Genomic DNA, 12609 nt, shown 5'->3' with positions numbered 1-12609 from the left:
GATATGCCCACACAGACCACTTGATTGTTATGGAGCTATTTGAGAGCAGCCAACAGTCTGGAGAAAAAAGGATTTACCTCTTTAACAGACTCCTGATGAGATGTTATTTCCCAGGTGATATTATTTTAAGGTGACCAGATTTTAACATTGGTAAAGCAGGACACCATGGGGGGGGGGGGTTCTTGATTAAAAATGTGGTCTATATGGAGCAACAAAAAGTTTAATAGAATGCATAGAACACAAAAATAGTATTGTAATATATATTTTTAAATTTCAACATAAGAACAATTTGCCAGGTACTCCCAGATGTTCCTCCAAAAGTGGGACAATCTGGTCACCTTATATTATTTACCTCCATGATACTGAAAAGCTTCACCTAACCATTTCCACACATTAAGCCTCTATTAAAAGGACAGGATTTCCACCCCACCACAAGTTGTTGGCAGTCCTAGTCCATTGGTATCTTTGATGGCAGACCTGGCTACTTCTATATACTCCTGTTATTACCTAGAGAAAGTTTAGTCATGTCCAAGTCTCACTGCAATTGGAATTAGCTGTCTCACCCTTGGATCTCAAGCATGTATTGAGTTTTACCAGAGTAAAGTCACACTTACAGCATGCTCACTGCAAGGGATGTGGATAATTATTTTCTCCCTACCACCTTAAATATTATGGTTTGCTTTTCATATGTGGTCTGACAGTAAGGTTTCATAAGCCAAGTCCATTTACTGTCCATGCTTCAGTTGCGCGAATCACAATCTCATTACCTCATACTGTGTTTATGCCAATTACTACTCTGACAGAAACAAAAAATTATGCAAGTGCAACCCAACTGGGCATAAAAGGTGCTAATCTGATAGAGATGGAAATATGTCAATTAATTATTTCTTTTTAAACTCATGTTCCTCTTGCTATTAGAGACCATCTCGCCGGCTCAGTCTTCAAATGAAGTTTGCATGGATTATCATGCCGTCTTAAATTTGGTTATCTCCCCGCCTCAGTGGCTCTTAAAAGCACAAAACTACTTTCAAGATTATGTCAGGTAAACATTCCAGTTAATGACAAATCAAAAGTGAAACAGGATGAGGCAAAAAGGGGAGATCAGTTTCTCCAGAGAGACAAATCAAGCTAAACAGAGAACCAGGCAAATCAATAAAGGGCAAGTGTGTTGGGCTTGTACACAGAGACCTAGATTCAAATTGCAGCTCCTTGCAGAGCTACACATATACTTAGAATTCTCCCAAGTGGGGCTGTGCTATCATCCCAATTGCATGGAAGAAGCAGGTGGGGCAGCTCTAGCCACAGTGAGGTGGATCCAGCCAGTTTTTCTGCTGTTGAAAAAGAGGAGTCCAAAAGAGCTGACCCAAAAGTCTGTGCCATGGATAACACCACCTGCAATGGAGACTGTAGAAAGGAGGAGAATTACCTGGCTGGACCCAATCCCTACTTATCACCTTTAAAGACATCTATCCTATATTCTACTTCCTTAAGCAACCACAACAAGGTATGAATTATGGTTACACTTTGGGCCTGTTCTCAAACTGACCCACCTGACAGAGTTACTGTGAGTCATTTAAAAAATAACAATGCCCAAATCTCATGAACTCCTTGAACTGCTTGCAGGATACAAATATGATTATTTATAACTCTTGTCTATTCACACTGAACACATGAAGGTACTTGATAACTTGGGAAGACTGATCCATCTAGTTCACTAGTGCCTACTCTTGCTGATAATGACACTATATCAGGAGTCAACAATGTAGCAACCATGGCACCTGCTGACATCTTTCCTGACACCCGACAATTGTTTTTAGGAAGTAGGTGGGGCCAAATAGGATTTTTGCCCTGCATGACTTCTGATTGGCTGTGCAGATTCTCAAGTGTCCTATTATAACAGAGCTTCTGCCTAAAATATTGAAAATTTTGTATTAAGCACAACTTCAATCCTGATATTTTGCAATTAGCTTTTCCTCATGTAGCAGCCGTTTCTGTGGTTGGCTCAGCCTCCTGCATCAGCCACTTTTGTGGTGGCATCCCAGAAGTGTCCAGATTCTGAAAGGCTGAGGACTCCTAGTGTTACCTGAGACTGGAGATACTGGAGATACCAGTGATGGAATTTGGAATCGCAGGCAACCCAGCTTCTTCCACACAGAGACATAGCCTCTCCAAAAGTTAGTTATTAAGCCTGGTATCATTTGTTTGCTGGGGTTCTAGGCCACTTTCCAGCAATACAACACCATTAAGTCTACTTATGGTTCAACACATATTTATCTTGAATTTGCCACTTTGACATTTGTGGGGAACAGCTGCCTTCTTTCTTCTGCATAATCATGTAATTGCCAACTCATACGTTCAAAGATTACTATCCTACTTACAATGGATCTTGTTGTCTGATATGGCATGCACCTCTAACACAGCACTCAGTTTACAAGCATGTCCCTAACTATTATAAAATGATGAGTCACAAGATGTTTGCAGCTAAACATGTGTCCATTTACACTCTCCAAAAAAGGAAAGCTAAGAACGCCAGATTATAAAGCAGGCAGCTGAATTACGTTTCTGCAGCAAAAGCCATTAAGTCTGAAAGACAGGTACATGTCTGAAAGCACACCTAGAACTTAGCCAATTGTGAGGGCTAGCTCATGCGTTGCAAAGTCCTCTTGTTTTGCATGTGTCAGCCACTGGTTCTGACAATCAGACTCTGGGGCCTGCTACTTGCCCAGTTGGCGAAACTGACAGGCTACAGATCAGTTTCCACAATAGAGCAAACAACTCCTCAAGACATTTCCCAGGGTGAGGGAAGCCTGAGCTTTTGCCCTACATTTTGTAGCCCTGATGCAAATTAGGCCCACAGGTGCTTTAGCAATAACTTCCAAGCATGGAACTCCCAGATTTCATCTTTTGTCCAGATACACGAGGAATATAAGGATTTTGTCACATGTGAATTGGCCATGTGTTTACCTCAGGCCTGTGAATAACCAAATGAGACTTGTCTCCACGTAACTAATCAAAGAAACTTCCACAATTTATGGAGGAACATTATTGGGCAATTAGTATGTCTCTTTGCTATCTATCAAAGAAGAGAAGTCTCTTTGCTATCTATCAAAAATCACCAATTCTCATTAATACAGAAACAGCTGATAAACTGTGTGCCTGATTTCTGTAGTTTGGAGATGAACTGTAACTCTGGGAGATTGCCAGGTCCCACCTGGAGGCTGGCATCCCTACACCAAACTCAGAATAATTAATAATGACCTCCAATGAGTCTGTATCCAGACTGCTGTAGTCCTGCTCAAGAGCTGCAGTGAATCTATATACAATTAATGTACAGTTCGTCCCTTGATATTTCTTTGTGTGTGGAACAATATTCCACATATGCACAGTTGAAAATGTTTTTGAAACCCCACATTTACACAGGTTTTGGTCCCCAGTTTCATGTGTAAAGGGAATGCACAGTGGCTCTTTCTTACAGCTGTACACATGTACTTTTCCCTGTAATATGTGAGCAGGGCTACAATGACACTATAAGACTCGCCCCTTCCCCCCTCCCCATTTCTTTAGCTGGGCAGTCCCTTTTCTTTCTTCTCTGTTTCAATGTCCCTCAGTTGTTTTAAACATATATAAAGATATCATGACCCAGCCTAGGAAATTGAGGGACCAACTTAAAATCCTTTCATCTTTATCTGATAATGGCATATGAGAGACTGATGGTAATTCCAAACTAAAAAACTGCTTTGATTCACTTTTATGGGGAAATGGTCAGGTAGGTATCAGCTTGAAGACTTACAAAATGAACAGGCAACAGGAATGAAGTAACTTGGTATAAATAAAAACAACAGTAGTTGTTTTATTATACAGACAAGTCTTAAAACTGTGGAGAGGTATCTCTTGGTAGTCATCATCATTACTTAAATAAAAAAGCATATGCTCCTTTGCTTCAAAAATAATTAAGTTTATGAAAACATGAACATTCACAGAAGCTCCAGATTTTCTTCTTAATCACCTGATGAGAGATCACCCACCCCCTTTAGTATCTATTTCCCTCAGGAAAGGGCTCCTTGTCCCACTTCCCTCATTCAGGATCCTCCGTGATCATCTCACTCTGCTTCACGCTCCTTCACTGTTCTCACTTCACTCTCAACTGTCATTCTTAACTGCCACTCTAAACTGAGACTCTCAACTGCATAATTCCATTTGAATCCCCTGTCACTCAAGGTTCTCAGACCAGGTTAAAACATTAGCCATTTACTGTGTATTATAGATGCAATGGATAGAGTTTAAGGAGAACCTGAGATACAAACCTTCACCCATCCATTACATTCACTAGGTGAACTTGAGTCTATTAGCATCTCAAACTAACCTACCTAAAGGACAGTGTAAGGATAAAAATGGGGGAAACTTCATGTTTGTTACCATCAACTCCTCAGTGGTAGAACCGAAATATTTCTTGGAAGGAAAAATGTGCTCCCACATATTCCTGCCTGGATTCTATAGAAAACAATAATGGAAAGCAGTATTGCAGGGGGTATCATCTGGCCCTTGCCTTCCCTCAGTGGCTTACTGAGATTCTGGTCCCAGTGAAAAAGTGGCATTGGGTTACAATCACCAATGGAGTTCTCCTAAAGACAAATGGGTGGGGGCACACATGGAACTGATGCATTAAAAACTCCCTGAGAAGAGTTTGGGGAAGACTAGCAACATTTCTCAGGAGAGGTCCTAACTAAAATAATGTGACAAAAGATAAATGAATAAAAGATGGGACTGAAATCCTGCATGTGGCTTAAATGGTACTAAAGTCAATGAAGCCGGAAAGCATATAGCTGCATGCAGCTCTGTAGCCTTAAGGACTCATCACAGCACATTGATTTGTTTTAAGTCTTAGGAAACACAAATTTTAGCAGGAAAGAACACAATATGTGATTAAGACAGCACCCCCGCTACACATTCACTTCCCATCATTCCTTGATCTCAGGTTCTCTTTACATATAAACAATGACATTGGTTCCTTGACTCCTCCACGGGCAGCTCCGCAGTCAACAAGACGTTTGCTGTATAGATTTTTTAGCACGGTTATATGCCACCTTTCCATTGGGGCTGTTTAAGGCAGCTCATAACAACTGTAAAAGACAGTTTTGACATCACAGTAAAATAACAGTTGTGACAATTAAAATACAGCACTGAATAAACTCAAGATTTTAAATTATTTTTTATTATTGTATAGCATGTGCAGTATAGCTAAAAGAGCCAAGGATTGTCTGGCAGTCAGGCAAGGGACGTTTAGAGGTGGTTCGCTATTTTCTGCCTCAATGTCATGACCCCTAGAGTCATGCAGGAACCCCATCCAGCTCCTAGGAGGTCTCCCATCCCAATACCAGACAGGATCAGCCCTGCTTAGCTTCCAAGATCTAACAGGGTCAAGGATTGCCTAGGCTATCCAGACCAGGGCACAAGATTTTAAAAACAGAGTGAGACCCTAATTTTAAAAGGTCTGCAGCAAGGGGACCGAGTGCTTTTCCCGGAGGACAGAACTCCAGGAACATGGGATAGATGCCACAAAGGCCACTGTGGAGATCTCCATCAACCCCATCTCCACAGTTGGTCCCTGCAGCAGCACTTTCTTGGACAATCTCATACTACACATGTAGTCAATCTCATACTACACACTACACACATGCACACAGGTGCATGATTTTTATTCAGGTATTAGTTTACTGCATATTTCTCACTAACATTCTGACTTCCACATTCTGAAACAGCTTAAGTGTCCAGACCTTTGTCAAAGCCAGCCCCACACCGTGGGTGCCACAGTACGCCAACTAGGACGTTATCAGAGGATGTTTAATGCACTCAGGGCTACATTCGGCCACATATGGTGAAAATGCCTAAAGTCATAAAAAGCCATTCATTCTAATTCTTTGTTGTCTCCAGACCAGCCTTTCTCAACTTTTTTACCAATGAGAAACTCCAGAAGTGGCATGAACGTGCAGAATATGGTTGGGAAGCGTAGCTGTGTACATGCTCACCCAGGGACCACACCCCCTTCCCACCCCCTCCAGGCACATCCCTGGCCAACTTCGGGGGGGGGTCAACATGACTATATATGGTCATAACTCTAGATAATATATTTTTAAAATGTGTTAAACATTTAAGAATTAATGAACTCCTACCCATACAGGAAACCCTTCCAGTGCCATCAAAAAAACCACCAAGGTTTCACGAAAGCCTGTTCCAGAAACCTGTTAAGCATGTCCACTATCTCCCTGAAGTCTGATGAGACAACAGTCATGCATACAATGGTCACAATAAACTCCAAATCCTCAAGCTATCTCTTCCAGCAATTTTATGTACATGAAGCACACAGAGAACATGATGGAACTTTGTAGTCCCCACAGGGCAGTGCCTAAAAAGCGGAACTGAATTCTTCCAGCACAATTTTACAGATTCTATCTTCCAAGGTGGACAGAAATCATTAATGCTGACTCCTACTGCCTACCTGTAGTTATTACCATTGATATAATAGCCAGCATGGTGTAATGGAGCCAGCAGCAGCTACTTATCTGGTGAGATTCCCCACTCCCCCACATGCAGCCCTGACAGAGCTGTTCTGACCAAGCAATCCTGTCAGGACTCTTTCATTCGCACCGACCTCACAAGGTGTCGCTTGTGGGGAGAGGACGGGAAGGAAATTGTAAGCTGCTTTGAGACTCCTTTGGGCAGTGAAAAGCGGGGTATAGAAATAAACTCTTCTTCTAATAGGGCTATTATGTGACTCAATTCCTCTGGTGTGGTTCAGCAGAGTTTCTGAGTCTTGCAACTTAATACTGTCATCCTTGCTTTGCATTAGAAAGCCACCTGTGCTACATTTTGATGGGACTTCACACATGACTAGCCAAGGACAATGTTATCAGAGGTAGTTTATCCCCTACATTTTTCATTTTAAACCCAATAAAGTGCTTTTGAAACATGAGGTATCTGATGTTCCCTTTCACATACTCAGCACAGTTGAGGACCAGGGGAAGAACAACGACCCCAGTACCTATTCACTGTTTACTGTGGCATACACCTTGAAAGATTTTCACAATGGAGCTTCTGCTCTTCACTGAAAACAAAGTCCTTTGTTGCCACAATTAAACACAGCCAGCGTCCCAGGCTAACCGGGCTGATTAAAACAGGTCAATTATCCTTCCCTATTGTGGTTCCTCAGCCAACCATCCTAACTCTCACAGATCAATAACAGTTTCTTGGAAGCTCTAAAGCAGGAGGAAGATAAAGGGACAGGATTAACAAAGGCTCTGCTGTTTACCAAACGGGGATGTTCACACCATCTGTGAAGTTAATGTGATAATGATAATCTCTCTCTCTTTTTTTTTAACAATTAATCTCTTTATCTTCAGAACTCTGGAAAGCAAGGAGGCAACATGAAAAGGAGAAAATACTGAGGTTCTTCCTTGAGGGCTCACATTTGGAAAAAACAAACAAAATAAAAGTATTCATAAAAGCACTAACCTCGGGCCTGGTTTATCAATGTGGCCAATGCGTGATTTTCAAGCAGCCATGAAGGTGCTGCAGTTGAACAGGCAGGGAAAGGAGGCCTTGAGCAGGGGGAAATGGCCAAGCAGCAGGAAGGACACCAGGGCTGCAAAAACCTGTTTGTTCCCGGGCTGGAGGAATCATGATTAGAAGCTAATTCCAGCTAGCCATCATGCACAAATACAGGCACACTGTGCTAACTGGCAGGAATGACTCAAGTGGGTAGCCGTGTTGGTCTGAAGTAGCACAACAAGACTGAGGACGAGTGCATGCACTCAAAAGCTCACACCTTGAATAAATCTTTGTTGGTCCTAAAGGTGCTACCGGGCTCTGATTTTGTTGGCAGGAATGACATTCACCCCACAATTCTTAGCCTGGATAAAATCTCTTGGTTTATGGGGGTGGGGACAGAGCTAACCTGGGTTCTCATGTGCCTTTGTATGCCACAAGTAAATAGTTAAATTTCTAACGAGGATTCTTTCATTGTACCTCAGATAAGCAGGAAATGGGGTGAAATAGGGAATGGGCAAGGCAACATGACAAGCTCCATTTGCATGATGATTTAACATTGGGTTACTTATTTCCAGTATTTTTAACCCTACTTTATCCTCAATGGGAACCACCACAAAGGAAATAGTAATGATTGATTGACTGGCTCTCACATCTTACTCCTGCACCCACTTCTCTGAAGGGGCATGTCACCACTTCTGGGGTTCCTCAAAGCCTGAAAAATGCTTTAGGGGCTCCTCCATGATCAAAAGGTTAAGAAAGGTTGTAGTCAGAGTTTAAAAGAATATTTCATCTATATAATTTCTTAATGTGATGCAACTGCCTTGAATAGATCAAAAGAAAGATGGAATATAAGTTTAATATATAGGTGGGTCACTCAGTTTTCACCTTTTCCTTGTGCAGTGGGTTGCCAGGTCCCCTCTAGCCACCAGCAAGGGACTGGGATGGATGGGTTAGAATTGTCATAATGGGATTGGGAAACTCCTGAGATTTAGGGATGGAGCCTGGAAAGGATGGGAACTTTAGTGCAGTACCATGCCACAGAGTCCACCCCACCCACAAAGCACTGGCTTCCTCCAAGGGAACTGTCTTTGTACTATGGAGATGAGCTGTAATTCCAGGGGATTCCCCAGGTCCCACCTGAAGGCTAGAAACTCTAAGTGGGTTCATGGAATTAAGTAGACAGGGAGACTGCTGGCTCTGAGGAAGTGATACTGGGCCTTCAGAGGCCCTGCTGCCTAACAATACACTGCAGATGGGAAATATTTTTTTTGGGGGGGGGGGTTAGCGCTTTTCCCCAGTGCCATTCCTCTGATCAAAATTGCACCCTGGAGGTTATTTCAAGTCCCACTAAGGAAAATGAAGAAAGGCAAGAGAGAACATCCACCTCCCCACCACCACCACCACCACCACCACCACTTCCAGGGCTAACCATAAGCAGGGTGGGGAAGATTCAGTTTGAGAACCAGCACGGTGGGGGAGAAATCAACCCTCCCCTTGTTCAGCACTGCTGTGCAGATCCAACTCAGGGCTCACCATAGCTGCTTTCAAGATTGGGAATCTGACAATGATCTCCAACTTCAAATTCTGCTCAAGGAAAATGCTGCTTGCTAAAGCTCCTTATTAAGTAGACTATGTGCAAATGTACTAACCTAATGCTACTATGATGTACATATCCTTCTGGTTTAACAAACTGCTAATATACTAATTCCTTTCTGCAATTATTCTTTTGTTTAGTTTTCTACGATTATACATTTAGATAGAACCAATATGAAATAATGAAATCAGAACAATTAAAATGGATCAAAACACACACTAATGGAAAATTCATTAGGTTGGGCATTTTATTTCCGTCATTCCTACTAACCTTTACTGGACTATTGGTTTAAAGAGTTAGGAATCCCTTCCTGACTCTTCAGGAGCTCATGTTTAGAAGTACATTCCCTTTTGTTGTTGTTGCTGGTATCCTGCTTTCATTTTAAAGAAATAGTTTTTTAAATGTAAGTTAGTGATTCCTGGGCCATGGAAAGCACACCTGGCTTTCACCAGGCCCAGGGCCTTTTTGATCCTGGCTCCTACTTGGTGGAATGAACCCCCGGAAGAGTTCCACAGTGTGTAGAAGATGAAGCTCTTTCACCAGGCGTCCTGCTGGGTCCTCATGGCATGGGGTCAGTGGTCCATGGAGTCTAACAGGAGGGGAGAAGGATGTGGCGGGGGGGGGGCTTAGGTCTTGTGGGTATTGTGGATTTGTATTTTGAAGCTTCTGATATAAACAGCCATGAGACAGCCAGACTGGGAATGGTGGTCAACAAATATAATAATATAAATAAATATTGAGAGTGTGAGCTGATGTTTCCTAGATTTGCTAGAAAGCAGCTCCACTAAAAGATGCACAAGGAACACAAGCAGTGTCCTTTTATGATGTTCCAATCTGAATCACCAGCCATTTAGAAAATACCAAACTGAATAAGAAAATATAGTTTTCTTGGTAATATGAATGCTAATTATTTCAAAGTCTGGCAGCAATTCAATCAAGAGATTGAAATTTCATTAAAGATATACTGATAGTCACTTTTTAAAAAGGCTACAGAAAGAAAGGGGGGAAAAGCCAAGCAATAACAGCATAATTTATTCTACTGTTGCTATTTTGTTATCTCTCGTATTCTCCCCTCTAATATCTTATTTCAACAAAAACGCAACAATGAATAAAACATGCAGATTAAAATAATCTACGCCGCTAAACTGGAGGACAAAAAGAATGCTAATGCTGTATCTCACCTAGAGTTCCTAACGGCTGGCCTGAAAGGGGATTCCTGTGGACCAGCAAGGTGCCAAAGCACTGGCGTCCTCCATAGTTGCCATGGCAGAAAGGGACCTGCTGAACTTCTCCGTCTAGACTACTGAAGCCAAAAGAGCCCCCTTGTATCGGGCAAATGCAACGGATGGGAAGCCTAGCCTGTCTTCATCAGGTATGGCACTAGGAGCACCTTCTTTCAAGTGCATCTGTGATCTGGACTCTTATTTACTCGGCTGGCCTAGGCACACAGACCACTCTACCACAGCCTTCACACTGGACTACTGCAATGCCCTCCACATAGTACTGAAGATACCTTGGATCCCACAGGAGCAAGGGGTTCAAATTACAGGAAAGGAGGTTCCACTTAAATATTATAAAGCATTTTGTCAATGGAATATGCTGCTTCAGAGAGTGGTGGAGCTTCCTTTGTTGGAAATTTTCAGGAGGAGATTGGACGAGCACCTGTCAGGAGTATGTGATTTTTAAGTTCCTGAGAAAGGGCATGGTGCGCTGGACTGGATGGCCCTTTGTGGACTTTCCCAGCTCTGTATGATTCGTAACCCCAGTGCTCTGTCAAGTGCAGTGGTGGCCTATGTGCCCCTGGGCACAGTTCAAAGTGCTGGTTATCATCTCTAAAGCATTCCAGGACTGGTTCCCTCATCTCAAACTAGATCTCCTTCTACATTCCTGTGCACCAGTTATATCCTTGTTCAGCTTCCACCTGGTAATACCCTCAGCTGGGACATTTGGTAAAAGGCTTTCTCAGTGCTATGCACCTTCATTTCCTGCATTTATTCCAGAGGGCGTTAAATTGTGTTGACTGCTTTACCCGTGTGTACTAGTTGTCACCAGTGTATTTAGTGTATCAGTTTGAATTCAATTGGTTGCTAGACTGTTACAATGCTTGTGACCTTGCAGTTTTCGCTCTTTTGTTAGCCACCTTGAGAATGAGGAGATTAGGCAGAGTAAAAATACTTGCAATTAAATATTGGTGTTGGGAAGTGGGGAAAAACAGGAATTACGTAGGCAAAGACCCATTTAGCAACACTGAAGATCATAAGCAAGCCACGATGAAGGCATCTTCTGCTCAGCAACACTGATGTCTTCCAAAGAGTTGAAACACAGTGGAGGAACAGAAGAATAAGCAGAAACATATGGAATACAAGCCATGGTCCCCAAGAAATGGCTTTTCATCACTGAATTCTAGGCTTATAACAGGGGCGGCTTCTCTAGACTGCTTATAACACAGCAGCATCACAATGTTAAAAGAACATTTCTTGAAGAGCATGAATACATACATTTCCTCTTGTTATGAACCCCAAGACCAGAGGGGGAACCAGTAACACTAAGCCAACCAGGGAAAGCCTGACTCAGATATTATTAGAACTGCAACAGGACGAGGGCAACAAATGGACTGGGTGACAAAATTAATGCAGGATCTCAGGTGACAACATAGCCCTATGAATTTTTCAATGTTTACTCCAGGGCAGAACATCCTATGGGAAAATGGTATGAAGATTTGAAGACTCCCAAGTTCTAACCCCAGTGGCTCTTGAAACAATGCCCAACTAAATCATTTAATTCTGGACTTTCAAAGCAGAGCTATTTTAAGGTGGATTTATCAGAGAAGCAACAATCTTGGGTAAATCAACTGAATTTAAAATATTATTGCCTGAATTTCGGGGGAAACAGGGACAATGCAGTTCATTATGGATTATTTCTATGATCAACAATTCAGATTACAGCATAACCAATATATGGTGAATTGTGCACTCTTAACGGCAAGCCTGGGACACAGCTCTGCCACCAAAATATCAAGAACATTCCCATTCTTATAACCTGACTGAGCTTGCAAAAAGGAATGGGGAGGATATATACAGCAGACCACAAGATATGGCTTTTTGTCCAGCTTAGTGGGTCACAAATTGAGCACACTTGATTCATAGGTTTCTGGACTGAAGAGGTTTCATAGATTTCTAGACCGAAAGCCAGCATGGAGTAGTGGTTAACAGCAGCAACCTCCAATATGGAGAGCCAGGCTTGATTCCCTACTCCTCTGCATGCAGCCAGCAGGGAGACCCTGGGTTAGTCTCAGTTCAAAGAGCTCTCTGAGCCCCACCCACCCAACAGGGTGTCTGTTGTGGGGAGAGCAAGGGAAGGTGATTGTACGCTCCTTTGAGACTTCTCCAGGTAGAGAAAAGCAGGATATAAGAACCAACTCTTCTTCTCTCATGATAGTTTCGCCCAAATTATTAAATTCTACTATGATT

The 12609-nt window shown here is 42.4% G+C and overlaps 1 protein-coding gene across 3 annotated transcripts in view; it reads right to left on the bottom strand.

The window, feature by feature from the left end:
• KIT (KIT proto-oncogene, receptor tyrosine kinase) overlaps window positions 1-12609 on the bottom strand; it is an 89042-nt gene that overhangs the window by 55471 nt on the left and 20962 nt on the right. Inside the window, exon 1 of one of the 3 annotated variants that reach the window (XM_077301996.1) lies at window positions 4026-4145. The exons of 1 other annotated variant lie outside the window; for it this stretch is intronic. The gene's annotated coding sequence lies outside the window, so the exon portion shown is untranslated. Of the gene's footprint in view, window positions 1-4006; window positions 4146-12609 lie in introns of those variants that run through there. One more of the 3 variants, XM_077301995.1, reaches the window with a different exon arrangement.

This window comes from Paroedura picta, chromosome 10 (assembly GCF_049243985.1).
Source record: "Paroedura picta isolate Pp20150507F chromosome 10, Ppicta_v3.0, whole genome shotgun sequence".
NCBI classification, from domain to species: domain Eukaryota; kingdom Metazoa; phylum Chordata; class Lepidosauria; order Squamata; family Gekkonidae; genus Paroedura; species Paroedura picta.
This window is presented reverse-complemented; position numbering and strand designations above follow the sequence as displayed.